This window comes from Passer montanus, unplaced genomic scaffold (genome assembly GCF_014805655.1).
Source record: "Passer montanus isolate IOZ18808 unplaced genomic scaffold, ASM1480565v1 scaffold69, whole genome shotgun sequence".
Taxonomy (NCBI): Eukaryota; Metazoa; Chordata; class Aves; order Passeriformes; family Passeridae; genus Passer; species Passer montanus.
Window position 1 is genome coordinate 6142809 of NW_024372036.1, and position 19994 is coordinate 6162802.

Genomic DNA, 19994 nt, shown 5'->3' on the forward strand with positions numbered 1-19994 from the left:
GAGAAATGGCCAATATCCAGAACAGTTGCTGAGAAATGAGTAAAAGCCAAAGTTCAGTTTTACAACAGGATGTGCTGTTAGCCCTGCAATGCCTGTGAATAACTCCTGGCTTCAGTGGATTTACAGCCTGACCTAAACAGTACTCAGGTTTCTGCTTGCCTTCTGCACAGGAGCACACTTCAGCCTTCTTCATACTCCACAGAGGTATGGAAGTTTATTTTTGCATTTTTGCTTTCACACAGAATTTTTTGTTTCACCACAAAAGCATTTCTTTCTACTGAGAATCTCTGGAAACACCCACAGCCCACCCTCTCAGAAACTTCATATCTGCACTCCCAATAGTAATAGAGTGGGGTTTGCTCCTATTTGGACCTCCATACGGCCCTCATTAATTTTGTGATCATTCCTCAGTGCTCTTGGTGTCCAGTTTCCCCAGTCACTTTTATTATCTTAGAAAAAACCTGAGCACTTTTCAGGTAGATAACATATTCCAGCCACTTTGTCCAGCTGCTTTAAGTATCACAACACTCTGTGGAGTTCAGCCCATTGATTGAAAAGTAAAGAAGGAAGTTTGTTGACATGGCCCAGGAGTAAGGAGCACATTAAACAGAGAAGGGAGAATAAAAGCCACTTGTTCTGAGTCCCAGCCCTCTTATCCAGGGCACATAACATTCCCCTTCCTTACCTGCCAGGGGTACTGCAGGTGTGGGGAAGCTGCTGTCAAACTCCTGTGCTTCCCTATGCTCTGACTTCAGCAGTTAGCTTTGTCCAAAACCTGAATTTCACACCTGAATTTCACCATTTGTAACAGCACTTAATTTTAGATGAGAAACAAAGGTTTGGTTTTTATCAATATGTAATAGAGGGCATTGTTTCCCTGGGTGTTTACATAACATTCCCCTTCCTTACCTGCCAGGGGTACTGCAGGTGTGGGGAAGCTGCTGTCAAACTCCTGTGCTTCCCTATGCTCTGACTTCAGCAGTTAGCTTTGTCCAAAACCTGAAGCATTTCACACCTGAATTTCACCATTTATAACACCACTTAATTTTAGGTGAGAAGCAAAGCTTTGTTTTTTATCAATATGTAATAGAGTGCCTTGTTTCCCTGGGTGTGTTGTTGTTGTTGTTGTGCTTTCCGCACTCCTTTCTCAGTGGATTTGGAGTCACTGTTAATCTGGTTAAACTGAAATTGATTAAAAATCCAGCTAATGAATAAAACCCACCAGCAGCACACACAGTCCTTCTGAAAAATTCCTGCACAGTTCTCCCCACCCCAGCTCCAGCTTTCATGTATCAGTGAACCTGTTATCCACACTGGCATTTCCCCAAAAAGCTGCCACTGAAGTGGGCAGGAGTTTAAATGCTGTAACCCCCTGAGAAGGTGACAATCCTCTGCATTGCAGAGCCACGTGCACAGGGCTGGGGACACCTGAGCAGGGCTCAGCTCTCACAGAGGACTTGCCCATGGGAAATGTTCCTGCTCCAATGGCTCCCTGAGCCCACCCGGCTTCCCCAGGGAAGGGAGAGAAAAGGGCACCAGGTGGCTTTCTCTAAAAGGCATTCCTTAAAAGGACTGGCTTCCCTCTTTCCAGGGCAAAAAGGTCTTCAAAGAGATTTACCTCCTGTGGGAATCCAGGGCTCAGGGAGTACTTCTCTGTCTGCTCTGAGGGGTGCTGACCCCCAGAGAAACAGTGCCTTTAACCTTTGCTCGTGGAGAGAACTTCCAAGAGATAGATTAGAATAGACTTCGAGATAGATTAGAATTTACCAAAGTGTGAAATAGATAATAGAGAGTAGTATAGTATGTCACTTGGGTGGGAAATTTAGGTTTTGGGATTTTTAGTATGTTGTAGATGGGAACAAGATGGAGGATTTTTGGATGTAGTCTCTGTCTTCTTCATCTGCTCCATTTTCTGCAGCATTGGTGGCACAGGGTGATGGGACAAGGAAAGCACAGTGCAGAGGTTACATGGACTGTCAAGGGATGAATTATTGATAGATAAGTAGAAATAATGTATGTTTTAAGAGTAAATTGGATGAGAGGACTTTAAAAGACCTTTAAACTCTACATTTTGGGGCCATTTTGTGGTGCTTTTCCAGCCCGCTGAGCCTGGTGTGGACAGTATGCAAAACTTTAGATAAAATAACAATAAACAAGAAGCTGAAGACTGAAAAAGTCCCGTGCATCTCCTTTTCCTGGTACAGGACTGCTACAGGAGGGTTTCCCCCATTTGAGGAGCCCCCAGAAGGGCCCAACACAAAACAAACACCAACAACTGGTGCCCTGACAAGCTCCCATTCCCAGTTTTGGGTCAGCCAGCTAGTGGCCCATCCCAGGGCAACTCCTGCAGCCAGGAGGATGCCAGGCTTCTGCAGAGGGCTCTGGGACATGGTCCACCACCCTGGCATCCTCTGCAAGGGCTTCTGTCTCTCTCTGTCCTGTGGGGAAGAGTGACTGGACCCACAGCACAGGGAAGTGTCCAGCAGGATGATTATCCTGGTTCCAACCCTCCATCTGCATGGCCAGGGTCACAGTTTTCCTCTTTTGATGGTTTCAGTTAAAGGTAAAACTTTCCCTGGTTGAAAACATGTTTTTGCACGTTTAAATTTGTTAGCAGTCACACAGGCAGATCTCAGGCTTTCATCAAAAGCCCTGTGGTATGCCAGCTAAAGCACCCACTCCAGGAGATATGTGAGTTTATGGACATTTCAGCCTTCTTTTGATCACTTATTTTTTTTCTCATTGCTTTGAAATAGGTTTGCTTTGACTCTTACCTAGGAGACTTTACAGAGTTGTAAAATAACTTTTTGTCAAGAAAATACACATTCTACAAAAAATATTGCATGAGGTTTCTGGCTGGCATTCTCACAAATAGCAGAATAACTCCACCTTGGTCCTGTGAAATGATCTTTGCTTCTAACTGAGAGAGTAAATCTCATGACTGTGTATAAAGAATGTTTAAAATCAATAATGAAATAAATAAATGGAACAGAAAGAGATACAACTGCAGACCAAATCCATCAGAATGCCAAATGACACCCCAACAAGCAGTGAAATATGGAGACAGCATCTTTTATGTACTGGTTTATTACACATTATTTTGATTGTACTTGGTTCATCATAGTAAAGTTATGCCTCTAGGTGAGAATCCACCAGCACATCAAAAAAACAATAAAAAGAGTTTAAAAAAGAGAAAAATAACTAAAACAAGTTGATATGCCTCTAGGTGAGAATCCACCAGCACATCAAAAAACAACAAAAAGAGTTTTAAAAAGAGAAAAACAACTAAAACAAGTTGCAGGTGTTGGATCCAGTTCTCAAGCTGTGACCCAAGCTGGAAGATGTTATTTTTAACAAGGAGAAAAGTTTGAAAGTGTCTGAACTTCTTAGCTCCCAAGTTTTTAGCCATACTAAGCTTTTTCCTTAAAATAAGTATTCTTCACGAATCCTTCCTACTTGATCATCTTCAAACATTTTAAAACTCTTTATAGACTTGATAATCTTGAAAATATAACAGAAATTATTTCCCAAGTCCTATGGAACAACCGAAAGTGCAGAGAAAAAGCCCTTCTCCTATTTTGCAGTTAAGCTGTGGTTATTAAACCAGGCTCAAGACTGGGGAGCTTGGGACTGGGAATTCATGGGACTGTTTTGTGCCATAGGATCAATTTTCCATGTAATTACTTCTCCTGTGATCCCTTCATCCATGTTTTTTGCCTTGTGGTACTGTGTTCAAACCCATAGGTGTTTTCTACATTTTAAATCTTCTCATCTTGGCTGAAAACAACTGTTTTCCCCCTTTGCTGTTAACTCGTATTTGCCCCAGAGCTGGAGATGTCTCCTTCAAAACCTGCCAGCAGGATCTCAAACTCCCAGCAGCACAAGTACCAGGAATCCAGCAGGTATCCTCAGATCCAGCACCTTCCTCCTCCACTTTGCAGGACTTCTCAAAGCAGCTGAGCAAAAATGGGCACTTACATGTTTTCAGCAGCTTTGCACATGGCCTGGAGCAGCTGCTGCACTGTGGAGCTGAGGATGGACCATGCAGCACCCAGGTTTGCTCTCTCCTCAGTGAAATCTTGCAGGAGGAGGCTGGGAACCCCAAGCAGAGATCCTATCACAGAATCATTGAATCAGAGAATAGTTTGGATTGAACTGGTAGGCTGTCAAGTCCAACTCCCTGCATTGAGCAGGGGCCTCTTCACTCAGGTTCCTCAGAGCCCCTCCAACTTGGCCCTGAATGTTTCCAGGAATGGGGCACCCACCACCTCTCTGGGCAACCTGTTCCAGCGTTTTACCATCCTCACTGTAAAATACTTTTTTTCCTTTATTCATCATCTGGCCTTAAGGCAGGCACTGATGGCTGCTATACAGAATTCTGGCCTTTCTAAATACTTGAGCTGATTAAAAGAAACATCTCTAGTGAGTCCTGAAACTCACTCCATCTTGCCTCCAACAGATCAGTGTTAGAGGATCTGCCCAGCATCCCTGAGTCTTGGAGGGAGGACATGGTGCTTTCCCCATGAGTCCCTGCCCAAGGACTCTCACTCTGGAAAGCTGCTCCATTTCTGAGAGGCAGATGTGCTCAGCCTCCTCCCTGGCCCTACTGCAGCCCAGGGACTGGGGATCTTCAGAAATGCTCTGGGTCTGATCACACAGGTGTACTACACATGGGCATGAGAGATGCTCAGCTCAGTTTCTTGGAGTTTTTCTTCCTTTTTTACCATTACTCAGGAGACTCAATTCATTTCCAGGAGGAATAAGTATGTGCCAGGGGGATGCATATAAAGTGTATATGACTGACCATCAGATAAGAGATAAAGAGAGCTGTCTCCAGGTGGGCTGGGAACCAGCAGCATTGCACCCATCTCTATCCCACCTGAGTGCCCTCAGCCAGGGGACAGTGCTGGAAGCCAGGCAGGGGGACCCTTCCTCACAAAAGGTCCTTTGGGGCTGGGTGTGGGGCAGCAGCCTGACAGACCCGAAGCCAGCCTGGTTTAGCTGGCTGAAGGCAGAAATGCATTCTGCAGAGGCAGAGAGGAGAACCCCCAGGTGGGGAGCCTGCTGCAGGCAAGGAGAAACTCCTCACAATTGTGCAAGGGACAGCAGGAATTGGGGAGATCTGCACTGAGGCATGGGAGCTTTTATTGTAAAGCAAGGCAACCCCGACGCTCAGGGAGAAAGGGTGCATCTGACTCCATCTCATCAGAAGGCTAATTTATTAATTTATTGTACTATATTATATAAAAGAATACTATACTATACTTAAGAATACAAAAGGGATATTTACTGAATGCTAAAAAGATAATAGTGAAAACTCATGACTCTATCCAGAGTCCCGACACAGCTTGGCCCTGATTGGCCAATGAGTCAAAATAACTCACACCAGAGTCGAACCAAGCAATCAACCAAACAATCTCCAAATACATTCCACATGATCGCAACACAGGAGAAGCAAATGAGACAAGAATTGTTTTCCTTTTCTTTGTGGCCTCTCGCTGCCTTTCAGCTTCCCAGGAGAAAATCCTGGGCAAAGGAATCATACTCAGGGAATGTGAATGCCACAAGCTTTAGATATCTACAGAGCACGGGGCAGCCAGGAGAGTCTGAGGGTGCTGCCATTCACTGACCCTTTACAGACCAACACTCACTTCCAGGGCAAGTCTCTTCCTCAGGCAGCTTTGGTCCCAGCCTGCTGTGCCTGTTCCTCTGCCCGGGGTGCTTGGAAGAGAGTGACAGTCCCAGGAGCTGGCAGTGCCCAGGCAGTGCCCATCCTGCACCCCAAACAACCCCATCACCCCCAGCAGCTCCTGGTAATCCCACCTCAATCCACCTCCATGCTGCTGGATTGAGGCTCTTGGAGCTTGCTGGGGTTGCACCCCCTTGCAGAGCACTGCTCCTCATGGAATTCCATCACATCCTGTGTTATTCAGAGCACCCCTCACTTTACACCGTGGTTGCACACACACACACACACACATCCAATTCCATTTTACCTGTTTTAAAACCGTGCAGTATGAGGGGACACCAAATGGAAACAATTTGTACCAAAAGTTGTGCAATGCATCAGTGAATGTTGTGTACCCTTGGATGGGTGGTATTGACTCCACAAATGCAGCCCAGACTGGAATATTAAAATATTTTGTAGACAATCATGGCATGTAACTAAAACCTGGAGGTGCCACAAACAGGCAGCCAAAGGCAAGCTGGGGGAAAGTGTTAATGGAGACCTGGAAGTGGCAATTTCCCTTCCTGCTGGATTGGGATGTTGGGGAAGACACACTGCCCCTCTCTGTTTTCCAAATGTGGCTTGACAAAAGTGCAGAGAAGACTTTGCCAGTCAGCAGAAGGAGGTACAGCAGCAATCATGGCAGGGACCTTTGGACATTCTGGAGAACTTTCAGGAGAGGACTTAGGCAGGGAGGAGGAGTCAACTCTTATCTTTAACCCGATTTTTCTGGCTTTTCTCCTCCCTTCTCCTTGCCCTGTTCCCTCCCTTTCACTTGTGAGGAGGCTGAGACAGAGACTTGCTTTATTCATGCAAAAGGTTTGAGAGAGGAGAAAGGACTGAATCACACTAAATGCACTTCACACTCCCCAGACATCAGGCATCTTTCCAGCACACCCCCCTACTGTGTCCTGGAACCAGCAGCAATGCTGCTTTTGGCGCTGGAAACACAGGGACCAAAAGGATCTCTCTGCTTGTCTGGGCCAGTCACACACTGTCAAGAAAAGCTTCAAAAAGTTCAATAGTTTTCCAAGCTGCTTCCCTAAACTAGTTAGGATTTAAAAAAAAAAAAATCCTTTTTTGCTCCTTTGTTTGTATCTATTTGTCCTGGACAATGTTATGACAAACTTTGAAGGCAGCAGCTGAATTTCCAGAGGAGGAAGAAAAGAAGACACAGGGTGAAATGTACCATGTGTAGTGATCTCAGTGCTACCCATCCTCCTGGACTGCTTATGCTGCAAACCCACTGGCATGCCCAAAATATGTAAATATATAGAGGTTCATCAGCAATCAGCATGATGAATCCAAAAGATAATCCAAACCAGCAGAATTGTTATTTTCATCCACAGAACCATGAGTGAAAACTGGGGCGGATGTGAGGGAGCCCCCCAAGGATTACTAATTTTATGTCCAGAGCACCCAAAGGTGTGGGGCTTGGAGGAAAGTGCCTCAATCTGTCTCTTCTCCACTTACTCCATGCTACAAACTTCATTTCCAGCACAGCAGAGCTCTGGGCAGCCTGACAGAAATAATGGAAATCTCCAGGGCTCAGTGCCAGCAGAGCTGCCCAAATCGTGTTCTGCTCTCCATAGTTGCACTGGGTACAGCTGCCCTGGGTCAGGGGTGTGAAGGGATTTTGGAGCCTCCCTCTAAAAGCCCAGATTTGGAAACTTTTTTTGCTACAGCGGTAACTTTTTTTTTTGCATAGAGTTAGTGTGAGCAAGCTGCACTTCAGCTTCCTCTCAGCTTCAGTGCTGAGAGAGCTGGAGCCTCATAAAAATCCCAGCAGTGCACTTTTCATGTGTTTTTTTCCTGGGGGAGCCCAGCCAGCAGGCAGGAAGGGGCAGATTTCTCCCACAAGGCAGGTGAGGGCAGGCTGAGGGCAGCCAGTCCAGGGGCTGATGCAACTTTCCCAGAGAGGGGGTGATAAAGGGATGCCCTCACCTCCTTTCCCAGCCCTGACCAGGCAGGGTCACTTCACAGCAGGAGCAGGATCAACATCCAGATTATTTTTGTGCCTTTCTTCTGTGTTTCCTAACGCAATGTTTGTGGTGTTTTGTGAAACAAGTGTTTGTGGAAGAATTAGGCCAGATACAAAGCGTCTTGGAACAGACACAAAGAGCAAACACTGACCCATGACAGATATTTCTTTTATCTGCTCCCGCGCGTGCCCCGATTGTTCCCATGCCCAGCTCCTCAAGGACACAAATCTGTCACAATCTCCGTCCAGCAGTCCCAGTTCTGTCTCCAAAAGGACTGGGAATAATTGGCTCCCTTTTGAGGTTCCCCAGAGCAGCCTTTGGGGTGCTGCATCCCCCTCTGCTGCCTTTCAGGGGGCCTCCCAAGGTGTGCAGATGGTGCCGGTGTTTCGTTCCCCTTCCCCAGGGGAAATCAGAGGCAGGAAATTATATGGCTGCTACACACACTCCCACACCCTGCAGAATCCATCCTTCCATGAAAATGCCAGAGAGATTTAAACAGCTCGCATAATTTCAAGAGGAAGCAGCGAGAGTAGAAATAAATATACATTGTAATTGTATAATATCACTGGGTTCAGGAAAAAAAAAAAAAGAAGGAAAATATAATAACAAGAAAGCTATGTGCTTACAAAGGAAACCAGATCTGCTGGCAGCTCTTGGCACCAGATGGGACTGGATCCACAGGAAAGCATGGCAGGGCAAGTGCCCATGATCCAAAGGGAGCGGTGCCACACTGCTCCCAGTCCAGCACTACTGGGAGTGGTCCTGGCTGCTTCTGCAGTGACAGCCACCAGTGCCCCCCATTCCTCCAGGCAGCTGCTGGCACTCCAGCTGTTTAGTAGAAGTTACAATGAATGCATGGACAGATAACCTCAAAAAATGCCCACTTTGAGAATTTTTTTCTGAAATTATTTTGTGTTCTTACCTGGTGTTTTAAATTATCTAATGCTGATCTGCATGCAGATCAGGGTGCGGAAATTTTACTTAATAACTAATATAACTAATGCAATAAAAATATCTTCCAAGTTCCAAGGTGAAAAAAAGAGCTTAATCTCCGTTTACCAGTGGACACAGAGAAGCACAGTGCCCTCAATCACTCAGAGATTATTTCCCTGTGGATTTGCCCATTTAAGATAGCAGCACTTCAGGGGAGAGTTCCTACCTGTTCTGTATGCCTAAAATAAATTACTGGGCATTTTGTGGGGTGAAGTACAAGATCTTTAAGGCTGCAAGAGGGAAAGGCTACAGAAAAGTCAGGTGCTGGTGACCCTGTGGCAGAACATACCCATTCTTGGCAGAGGCAAGCCCCATTCCCCCTGCAAACAAAAGGAGCATCAGATCCAGGAGTTTGCATGCTGTGATGACATTCATCCCAGCAGGGCTCTGCTCCTGAGGAGAGCAGGCACCAGGAAATTATGAGCAATACATTTTGCTGATTTACAGCTCTGTGCTTGTGCAAGCCCACTGTCAGCTCCAGTTGCTTTACAGCCAGCAGCAGCTTTTAGAAGTTTAAAGGTTTCTTTTCCAGCTCACAATATGCATACAAGGTGCAAAAGAAGTCTACAAAAACCATGAGTTAAAGGGAAGACATAATTTCAAGAAGGAAAATGCACATAACCCCATAAGAAAGAAGAGTCTAATATGTCCCTTGGAAGGAAATTCCCCATCCCAACCCAGGTACCAAGGAACTGAAAGAGGGGCTGGTGGGGGCACTGGGCACTGGTGGCCCCTCTGAGCACATGGGAGATTTAATTTAGGGTGAAAAGAGTGGAATGGATGCCATCAGCACATGGCATTTTCATCCAGGATAGCAAGAATCTGCCTGTTGTTACTCCCACTCTTACCCTGTGGATAGATAAAGGAGAGCCAGTATTAATATGAATCTATCTGGAGGCAAACAGCAATTCTCAGAAAAGCACTGGCAAGCTTGGGTGAGGCAGACATAGATCCAGTCAACACACAAGTCTCAGGTTCATACATTTTGGGAAAAATGTGAAATCACTAAATAATAATTCTGTTTCTCATTACGCTGCATCATAAGGAAATACAACACATCTCTTAATGTGCAAAACTTTAAGTTAAAAATTAACTTTCCTTCTTTATCTGCCTCTAAGCTAAGCTCAGACTATCACAGTGGGCACCTCTCCAATTTCTGCTGGCTCTTGCTCTCCTTTGAACTTTGTGCATTACCAAGTTTGCTTCACTGTGACTTCTCCTTAAAAAATCACCCAAACTGAGGCCATTTTACCTTCAATGCATTTACATTTTAGCTTCTTTAAGCCTGGTGAGAACCTCACTGAGCTGCAATTCAGACAACCTTCAAAGCTGAGGGGAGCAAATGTGACTTTTGCTGTCCATATCTACCATCTTCAGTTAAAATCCTTGCTGTGCATGTGGTTGAAGCACTAGGAAGTGTCAGAGTTTACTGTAATTCCTGGATAAGCTGGAGCAGAGGACTTGTTTCACATTGCTTACGTACATTGGAGGGTGTATCTCTATCTGCTTATTGCTGAAATTTCACCATAGCTGGACTTCTCAGAGGGTTTCTGCACCCTCTCCATCTTCATCAGACTCATTAAGGAGAAAAAACTATGAAAAATATTTATTTTTTCAGTTTCAGTTCTGATTTTCTCAAATGTTGGTTTGGGTTTTTTTTCTCTAAAGTGAGCTTATTGCTGAAATTTCACCATAGCTGGACTTCCCAGGGGGTTTCTGCACCCTCTCCTTCTTTATCAGACTCAGTAAGGAGAAAAAACTCTGAAGAATATTTATTTTTTCAGTTTCATTTCTGATTTTCTAAAATGTAGATTGGTTGTTTTTTTTGTTTTTTTTCTTTTTTTTTTCCTCTAGAGTGGAACATGGAACTTATTCACTACCAGGGCATCCAGGGGCTGCACTTTGAGCCAGGCCACTCTAAATTATATTCAAACACATAGGGAGAAACAATTGCTGCCTCATAGCATTTACAGCTGAGATATCTTCTCTAAACCGTTGACAGGGGCTGCACTTCGAGCCAGGCCACTCTAAATTATATTCAAACACGTAGGGAGAGACAGACGATTGCTGCCTCATAGCATTTACAGCTGGGATATCTTCTCTAAACCATTGACACAGAAATAATTGTTTGCAAGATCCCATTCTTTTGTTTGTAAACTTGTTAGAGCTCTGAAAATATGGTCTAACTGTAGAGGGGTTAAAGCACCAGCACAGACCAGTGGCACCCAGACAGAAAAGCCCTCTGGGGACTGTTTTCCCTTGCATCCCTATCAATGCATAGGGAAGACCTACAGGGGCTCCACACCCCCTCCACAGCAGGCACAAACCCCTTCTGCCCTCTTGTCACTGACAACAAAGCCAGAAATGAGGTTCCATCCCACCCCTCCACTTCCATGCACTTCTCCTGTGCCCCTTCCTCCTGGCTGGGCACTGGCAGCTCAGGAAGCACCGAGTGCTGCAGCCAAAGCCAGATGTTTGGTCTGGACAAATTCAGCATGAAATGATTTTAAACCAACTTAATAAGGATAACACTTAATGAGAGACCTACACACAATTTTTACCTAATGCAACTTTTTTCTTTGAGTAAACCTCAATGCAAGTACCACCTAAACCATTAAAATTTAATTACTAGTACAGAAATGCACTCTTTACCATGCACACAAGTAATTTGTCTTGTATTTTGAATATGGAATATTAATAAATAAAACGTAGCACCTATGTTGTGACTGTGTTTCAAACTGCTTTTAATATTAATTAACGCTCACCAGCTTGTGTGAGGCAGAAAAACATTATTAGCCTAGTTTTTACACACTGAGGCAGAGAGCTTTCTCCAGCTTGCAAGCTCCTTGGGCACCAGCACCACCGAGCTCTTTAAACAGCACTTTTAACTCCTGCAGCTCAGAGTACTTTGCAAAGGAAATTGGCTTCCTTTCCTTGAGATGAAAGGAGCCAGGAGGAGAAGAGAGCTGTCAATTCAGAGGTCCAGACGTGTTTTATTCAAATCCCTGGGGCTCCAGCTGCTTGCCAGGTCCCCTGGCTGTCCCCTTGGCTGCTGACAGGCGCAGGGCTGTGAGGAGAGTCTCTCTCAGCAATTGCAGCCTGGACCAAGGTGGGCACAGGGCAGATGCTCCAGGCCCTGGGCAGTGTCTCCTGGGGTCTCCTCCTCACCCAAAGCAGGATCCTGAGCTGCCAGCCTTCCACAGGGGACTGCAATTCTCGAAGAAATTGCTGTGCCAGCTTTTTATGGTTATTACCTGGTTCCTCTTGGCCAAGAGCCAGAAACCTCTGGTCTTGGCCAAGGTGCAGCTCTCAGGCCCTGAAGGCTCAGACCTGGGCTCTGACTTGGTGTGGTGTTGCATTTTTGGGACTGGCAAGCGCTGAAGAACCTTCCTGGGGCCAAATGCTCCAGGACAGGAGATGGGACAGCTCTGTGGGCTCCTGTAACCTGCTAGAGAGCGGCAGGACAGGATGGGAGCCCCAGGCAGCCTCCCTGGTCATTGCCCCAACCCTCAGACAGGCTGAGCACACCAGGCAGCTGGTGATGACATGAGCAACAGATTTGTCTGGGGCCAAGATGTGAGATTAAAACACCCACAGCTTTCCCCAGGGCTCAGTGAGGAGCCCTGGAGTACACGTGCAGGCACAGACACAAGCTGCCCTCGTGGAGATTTGCCAGAGCGGAGCCAAACCCCGAGCCAAACCCGGGGCAAAAGGCAGGGTTGTTTTGGTTCATTTCTGTTTGCTGAAAGCAATTCAATGGAAGAACTAAACAAAAAGGGCTTGTAGGATTGCTGCTGCCAGGTGACAAAGGCCATTTTAAGGAAGGCCATGGCTTGACCTGGCCTTACCTCACCTTGCTGGCTGGCCTTCCCCTCACGTCTCCCACTCTCACACCGGCCCTCTCTCCCACCTTCTGGCATGTTAACTCCTCCACCCTCAGCCCCATGCTGCTGTGTGCTGTGCTCAAGACACCACCATCTACACCTGATAAACACCACACGGTCAGGAAACAGTGGGCTGACTGGTCTGGAGCTGGTTACTGGCAAAAATAAGTTGTACTCTGCAGCAGGATCTCAGACTGAGTAAATGGTCCTTGTGAAGCACAGGGGACCCTACATGGACACAGGTTTTGTAAGATAAGTTGTACTCTGCAGCAGGATCTCAGACTGAGTAAATGGTCCTTGTGAAGCACGGGGGACCCTACATGGACAGAGGTTTTGTAAAGCACAGGGGACTCTACATGGACACAGGTCTGATGGTCCTTGTAAAGCTCAGGGGACCCTACAGGGACACAGGTCTGATGGTCCTTGTAAAGCTCAGGGGATTCTACACAGCCACATGTTTGATTTAAATTCCAAGTCGATCTTGCAGGGGAGAGAAAAGCTGTGAAAGTTATAAACATTCTGCAGATTTCTGCAGTAGGTGATTATGTCAGGGGGACGTGACCCCTATTGTCACCACCCTGGTCTCTGCAGGAGCTCAGGAAGCAGTGGGATGTTTGGTACTTGAAAATCTGTCAGCCAAGTGTGAGCCAGAAAAGGCCAGCAAGTTCTCAATGTCAGGACCTGACAAGGGGTGGAAGGAACCCCAGAGCAGAGGGTCAGCTCTCAGCACCCCCTGCACATCTCTCCTCTTCAGCAACAGGTGATTTCTCTGCAGCAGGCACATGGGGGGCACTCACCTGCTTCCACCTCAGCTGGGACCAACAGGGCAGAGGGCAGCTCAGATGCATTTTTCAAAAACAAAAAGAAAAACCAACCAAAGAAATAAAACAGGAGAATCCCCCCACATTTAAAGAAAAGAGCAAAGCAAAGCCCTAGAAGGCTTTTGGTGGTATTCCCAGCACCTCCAGTGGCTCTTGGCTTCTGGCCAGCCTGGGTGAACAGGTTCTACCATACTCTTTAGCCTCCTCTCCTCACCAGAGACTGCACTGGCAAGACCTTGTGGTGCTTGCATGTCACATCTGAATTAACTGGGTCTTAATTTATAGGGAAAAACCCCAAACTCAAACCCCACCATCACCACCAAGAACACCCAAACAAAAACCCACAAACAACAACAACAACAACAACAACAACAAAAACCAAAAAAAAAAAAAACAAAACCAAAAAAACCCCCCCAAAAACAGAAAAAAAACCCAACAACAACAACAACACTCCCAAATAAATAATAATAATAAAAGATTTTTTTTAAAATATCCACAGGTCTGCTCTGAGAGCAAGTCCCAGCAGCGCTCACAGGTCTGTCAAGCAGTTCAAGCATTATGTGAGACCAAAGCCAGAGGCTATTGAGGGGCAAGACCTAGAGGGCCCCTCTCTTCTGGGCTCTTCATTTAGCAGATTTGCTGAGGTTTAACAGCAGCAGCATGTAATACAGCAGTAGCTGCTCCCTCCTCCAAATGATCATTTAGCCCAGGCTTACCAAGCCATTCATTTCATGCTTATTAACCTTTGGAGTATTGTTTTGTCCAGACTGCCAGACAAATTAACTTTTAAGAGGGGTCTATATGGATGTCTGCAAACTCCCTCGGACACAAAGCAACTCTTAAGGAATATTTAATGAAATATGAAACAGTCAGTTTATCTATCTGTAAACTAACACATCGTTCTGGACAACAACTCACTGGAAGTGCTGTGGGTAATTCTCAGGGAAAAAAAAAAGTATCTAAAGAGGGAAATAGGGAAGAAGAACAAGACAGCCAGGTACATCTACAGAAGTGCTCTAAAATCCCCATGCCAGATCCCTGCACAGCACACCAAACCCAAGCACTGGACTGCAGCAAACTGCTGGGAGGGGGTGGCAGTTCCAGGGGGCTTGGATGACACTCATTTGTCACTGTGGAGAAGCCTGTGGAAAGCAGATTCCCTAAAAATTGGCCCAGAGATTTTCTCTCACCACATACTTGCATGCAGGCCAAGTCTCCTTCTTAACATACTTTGCCTTTTGTTTTGTTTTTCTGACTTGCAACAACAACCCAAATAAACCTCTGGAAACAATGAAAGCATTAAAGGAAAATGTCATGCCTATCAATAAATGCCTTTGTAGCTGTGGGAGTGGAGAAGGCATGATGTCACTGGGGGGAACAGCTTAGAAAGTTCCATTGAGAAAAGGGATCTGCCTTTAACTGATGCAAAACATCCCAAAATATGCGCTGTGCCACCCAGATATCCAGGAGAGCATGGAGCTGTGATGCAGCACAGGCCAGGAAACTGATTTAATTCAGAAGCCACAGAAGAAATTTGTACTTATTTACCACGGGGCACAGAGAGGTGATGAGTGCAGGGTTTAAATCTGTGAGCAAAGACAGTGAGGGGAGCATTCTCCATACACTGAGACGTGAGAGCAACCCCTCAAGGTGTATGTGAAATGCTGAGGCTGGGTGAAGCTCTGCAGCTGAGCTGTTGAGTTCCACTGTAGGACCTTGCATGAAATAAAAAAACAAGTTTGCTCCTCTCACCTTGGCTGCCTGATGGACCTCTGTTGGTTTCAAGTACATGACAAAGGGATGAGCCTCTTCTCCTGGTGACAGAGATGTTTTAATTTTCTTGTTGACTTTGTCCTGAAGTGGACTGGAAACAGCAGCCTGGTCCCTCAGGCCTGGGCAGTGGCTCAAAAAGCCACCTCTGGTCACCTTCCAGCTTCCACCCTTTAGTGGCTCAACTATTTTCAGTGCATCACTTAGCAGCTTTCTGGCTGGTGGCTCTCTATACTGACAAGTACAATGGATTGAGATCAGATAACAGGATTTTGAATGTGAGAAGAGCTAACACCGTGATGGCTACTTTTGGATCCAGATTTACCCTCCTGAAATTCCTGGGAGGGTGGGATCTGAAATTCTGGTTTCTGCAGCTCAGAGGTCCAGAGGTGAGTCAGGGCTCCAGTTCTGGGCTGGGTAAATGTTGTTCTAAAACACTTAACCACCTCTTCAGCTCACTAAAAACCTGAGAGTTCCCCACCTGGGAATAAGAGAGAAAAAGCAGAGTCCCAAACAGCAAGGTCCTGTAAAGCTTTCTGGTTTTCCTCTCTACAGTCACCCTCTTTTAAGGAACAACTCTGGAGGAAAATTAGATCAACTTACAGTGTTACAATAAACTCATAGTGAGAAAGTACTGGCTCCTGGCAGTCTGTGCTGGGATACATAGAAATTATGGACTTTTGCCCAAACCCACGATGTGCTGGGCTTTTGCTGTTGCTGTTGATGAAAGGCACGAGCAGGTATGAAACAAGGTGAGCAGAGAGCCTTCCAGCCTGTGTTTCAGGTCATCCTCCCTCTCTCATTTGCAGCATGGCAATTGCTGCTGCCAGAGGCATCCACAGGTCACAAACAGAGGAAGACAGCTCCAACTGGAGCATTGGGAAGTGCTCAGGTACAATTTTGTTCTGGGAGATGTGGTGGTTTGAAAATGTCAGTGCAGGGCTGGGAGTGTGTCTGCACTGCAGAGAACAGCACTGCCAGGGACAGCTGAGCTGGCCCTAGAGAGCTGCTGGCACAGGGAGGACATGAGCAGCTCTGGTGCACCTCAAACACAGGGCAAGTCCAGCTGGCAGTGACCTTGAAGTGTCTGCAGTGCAGACAGAGCTACGTCCTGTCCCCGTGTACCCAGACTGTGGGTCAGGTCTGCTCTCCACTGAGCACAGTCTGTCCTGGGAGCAGGCTGGCACATCCCAGGTTTCCTTGTAATGTAACCAAGGCCAGTGCAGGGACTGCTGTGGACCTGCACCTTCTCACAGCAGGCAGAGATGTGCTCCCTTCCCACTGTTTAGATGCCACAAATCCTACTGGCTCTTTCATCAGGACGGATGATTTCTGGCTCTCCTCCCCCAAATGCTGAGTTATTACAGCTAAAATCCACTGAATGCTCCTGTTTATAAAGCAAAGGCCAGCACAGCTCACATTTCCAAAGCATAGCTGGATCTGGTTTAGAGAAAGAGCAGTGAAGTCATAACAACTTATTCTATCATTAAATTCAGCTGTCCCAGTTTGGGCAGACTTGGGAAGCAAAACAATTGTAGGCTGAAGTTAAGCAGACCTTTTTCAGGGTAGATTTGTGCTCTAAAATGCTACAATTTGTGGTTGTGAGGGTCCCTTCACAAGGCTCCTGTGCAATGCTAGCACATGAAGGGTCACACCAAATGTCTACCATATGCTGCACAGGCACAGTTTCCTCTCGAGGTTTTCATTATTACATTTTTATTTTTTCCTTTAATTCCCTAGGCTGGGAAGTAGATGCAGTTTTATTGATGGGAAGAATTTCACCTGTTCAAATCAGGTTTTGAGGGATCTGGACATGCTTTTTTTAACGTTTCCTGATAAGCATTCCACCCCTTGTCTCTCCAGGGAGTGGTGGTCATGCTTCTCATTTCCTTGCAGGTACCCCAGGTACCTGTGGCTGTGCTGCACAGGGCTAAGGCAACACAAGAACCCTCTGCTTACTTAACAAAAGAATGTAAATGAATGTCAGTCTCACCTCTAATGTCACACGAGAGTCAACACAGGAAGATTATATTCCACCAAAAGCCTTGGCCTGCAGGTCACTGTCCCCCTGCCATCCTACTCCAGCTATTCCAGGAAAGTCAACAGACCTCGACCGGTCATCTCTTCCAGGTGGGTCAACAAATGATACCACTGAGCTCATTTAGACTTTTTAAAAGCATAGCTTTTCTAACTGGGAAAATATATACTGAGCAAATTTCATCCTAGCTCAGACACACTTAGACAAATTAGAGTACAAAGTTCCTCTGCTTGTTTTGTTTCTCCATAAAAGCATTTGCAAAAAAAGGCTAATCCACATCATTAACTGTACTAAGTTGGTGAATCAGCCAATTCTATATTTAAGTTTCTAATTCTGGGTTTCTACACATGATGAAGAAAGATTTGCTGTCACAATTTGTGAACTACAGTCACAACCTGTAGCTTTTAAACACTTTCTTATAGGGCTCCTGAATTTTGGCCCAAGTTACAATTTCAAGAGATCATTCTCAGTGAAGTTGTGGATCAGATGTAACAGCCAAATTAATGCAAACAAAAGGTAGCAGGCCAGGTAACTTGCAGAATAAATGCTTGGGAACCCACTTACATTACTCTTTACACAGACAGCTTTATTTGGAAGTACCTGTTCTGAACAATTCAAAACCACATTTTTTATTGTAAAGGAGGCAGAGTTGGGCTCAGAGAGGTTCGGGATGAGAAGAAATAAAAGACTACTTTTGACAGCAATGCATTCTGTTTCCCAGCTAAATCTGTCCTCAGGTCTTACTGAGGACATGTAGAAAGTGCTACAGCTCCCATTTGATGTGCAGCACTGAGGTCTGGTCCTACATTCAGTTAACAGCACTCTGCTCACAGACCATGGTAACTTTGCCTGGCTGTTCTAAGGTATTTCTGCAGCCACTGCAAAAATGTGAATTATAATATTCCACCTGGATATAACAGGATGTGAATACCAGGAGCTCTCGAAGCAGAACTCATCCTTCAGCTCCTGAGTGGAAGCGATGCCTTTCTTGACTTTGTAGCACTGTTGAAGATTCAACAAATTTCCCCTTCGACCTCCACATACTCTAGAGAAGGATTCCAAAAAGGATGATACTTGAATTTCCCTAAGGCTTCACATTTTATGGAACACATAGAACAAAGACTGAGAGCCATGGCTTCAACTGAGCGTGTGAGTGTTCCCATCCAGTGAGGGCTGCAGGCTGGAGGAGGATGAGGAAGAAATCAAGGAGATTGTGTGGGAGGTGTGGAGGCACTCTTCAGTCCATCATTATGCACTCACTGTTTCTAAGACCACTGATCACATTCAGACTAACTCTAAAATACTGGATTAGATTGCTTCAGCACTTCCCTCAGGCCTTAAGAAATTTTCAGGTATTTTTAAATCACGACTAATTACAAGATGTGAGCTGATGCACAACAACTCTGCCTTTTTCTGCAGCCATCTTACTCTTACCCAGTCTTGTTTATTTAATGGTGTCTTAATCCAAGCTAATCACATCCCTAGCAGCAAATTATGTTCTAAATGACAATGAATTATGTTAGCAGGAGGATAATCAGAGGAAAGCAATCCAATCACTTCTATTTTTTTCAGCACACCTTAATTCAAAATGGCAGAGAAGAAGAAGAAGAAGAAGACACATTGCAGAGCAGCACATGAGAGGAGTGAGGTATTGCTGAACATTCCTGGACCTGCATTAAGCAAGTGTGAAGAGAGTGTAGGACCCTCCCATCAGACCTGTACCTTCAGCTTTGTACTGACTGCAGGGCAAGTAAGACAGGGCTCTGGGGGAAACTGGGGGAGACATGAGGAGGGGGTAGAAGGAGGCTGGTGAACAGTGTTACCTGGTCTTGAAAGCACAATTAGTCATGAATAAATGATAATTTATTAGTCCTGCTCTAAGAGCCTGCACTAGCCTCCAGAAAAGCCCTTGGTGGGTCAGTTCAGGTTGAGTTGGGGCTGAGCAGCTCCCTTGGCGGATCTGGAGAGTGGGAAGGGAGAGGGAACAGGGGAGGAGCAGGATTGGAGCATCCAGACTTGCAGCATCTCAGTGGAAGCTGAGCACAGACACAGTGCACTGCAGAGCTGCACAGCCCCTTCTCTCCCCCAGGCTGTTTGTTTTCAGGGAAGCAGTGTAGTAAGGATACTGGGTATTTATCAGCCTTTCCAATGCCCTGACAGACAGGCCGCATGTCAAACATGCTATTTATCAGGAAGCACTTTTATTGATTTTTCTTGATAAGAGAGTAAAATATTGGCAAAGGCTTCTCTTACTCTTTATCATGAACATCAACACAGAGCAAATTTCATGCATTAGTCCCTTAGTTTTTTGACAATAATGTAGAAAGCTTAAATAAACTCACTCATCTTGCAGCAATGTTGCTTCTGGAATAGCTGCTTTGTAGCAGTTATTCAGTTGCTGGAAGTGTCAGATCAGCAGCCAAACAGCACAGCCAGTCCTGGCACTCAGAGGGGATTATCTGGGGCTAGAGAACTGCCCCATGCAAAAACAGATGCTAGCAACAATTTGCTAAAGTGATATGCCCTGTCCCGCAGTTGAGAAGTACCCTGGGACCCTTTCTCCATCTGCCTGCACACAGCTGTCATTTGTTTCAGCCTGATTCAAAAGTACATTTTGTCTTCAACAGTTTCATATCAGCCACAAACACCATGAGAAAACAGGACAAAGCCTTCTCTGCAGTGGGAAAAGAACCTTAATGGACAGATCTCTTTCAGCAAGGCTTAGGAAAAAAAAAATGCTTCTAAAAAGGCAGTAAATAAATTGAGATTCAGCCTAAG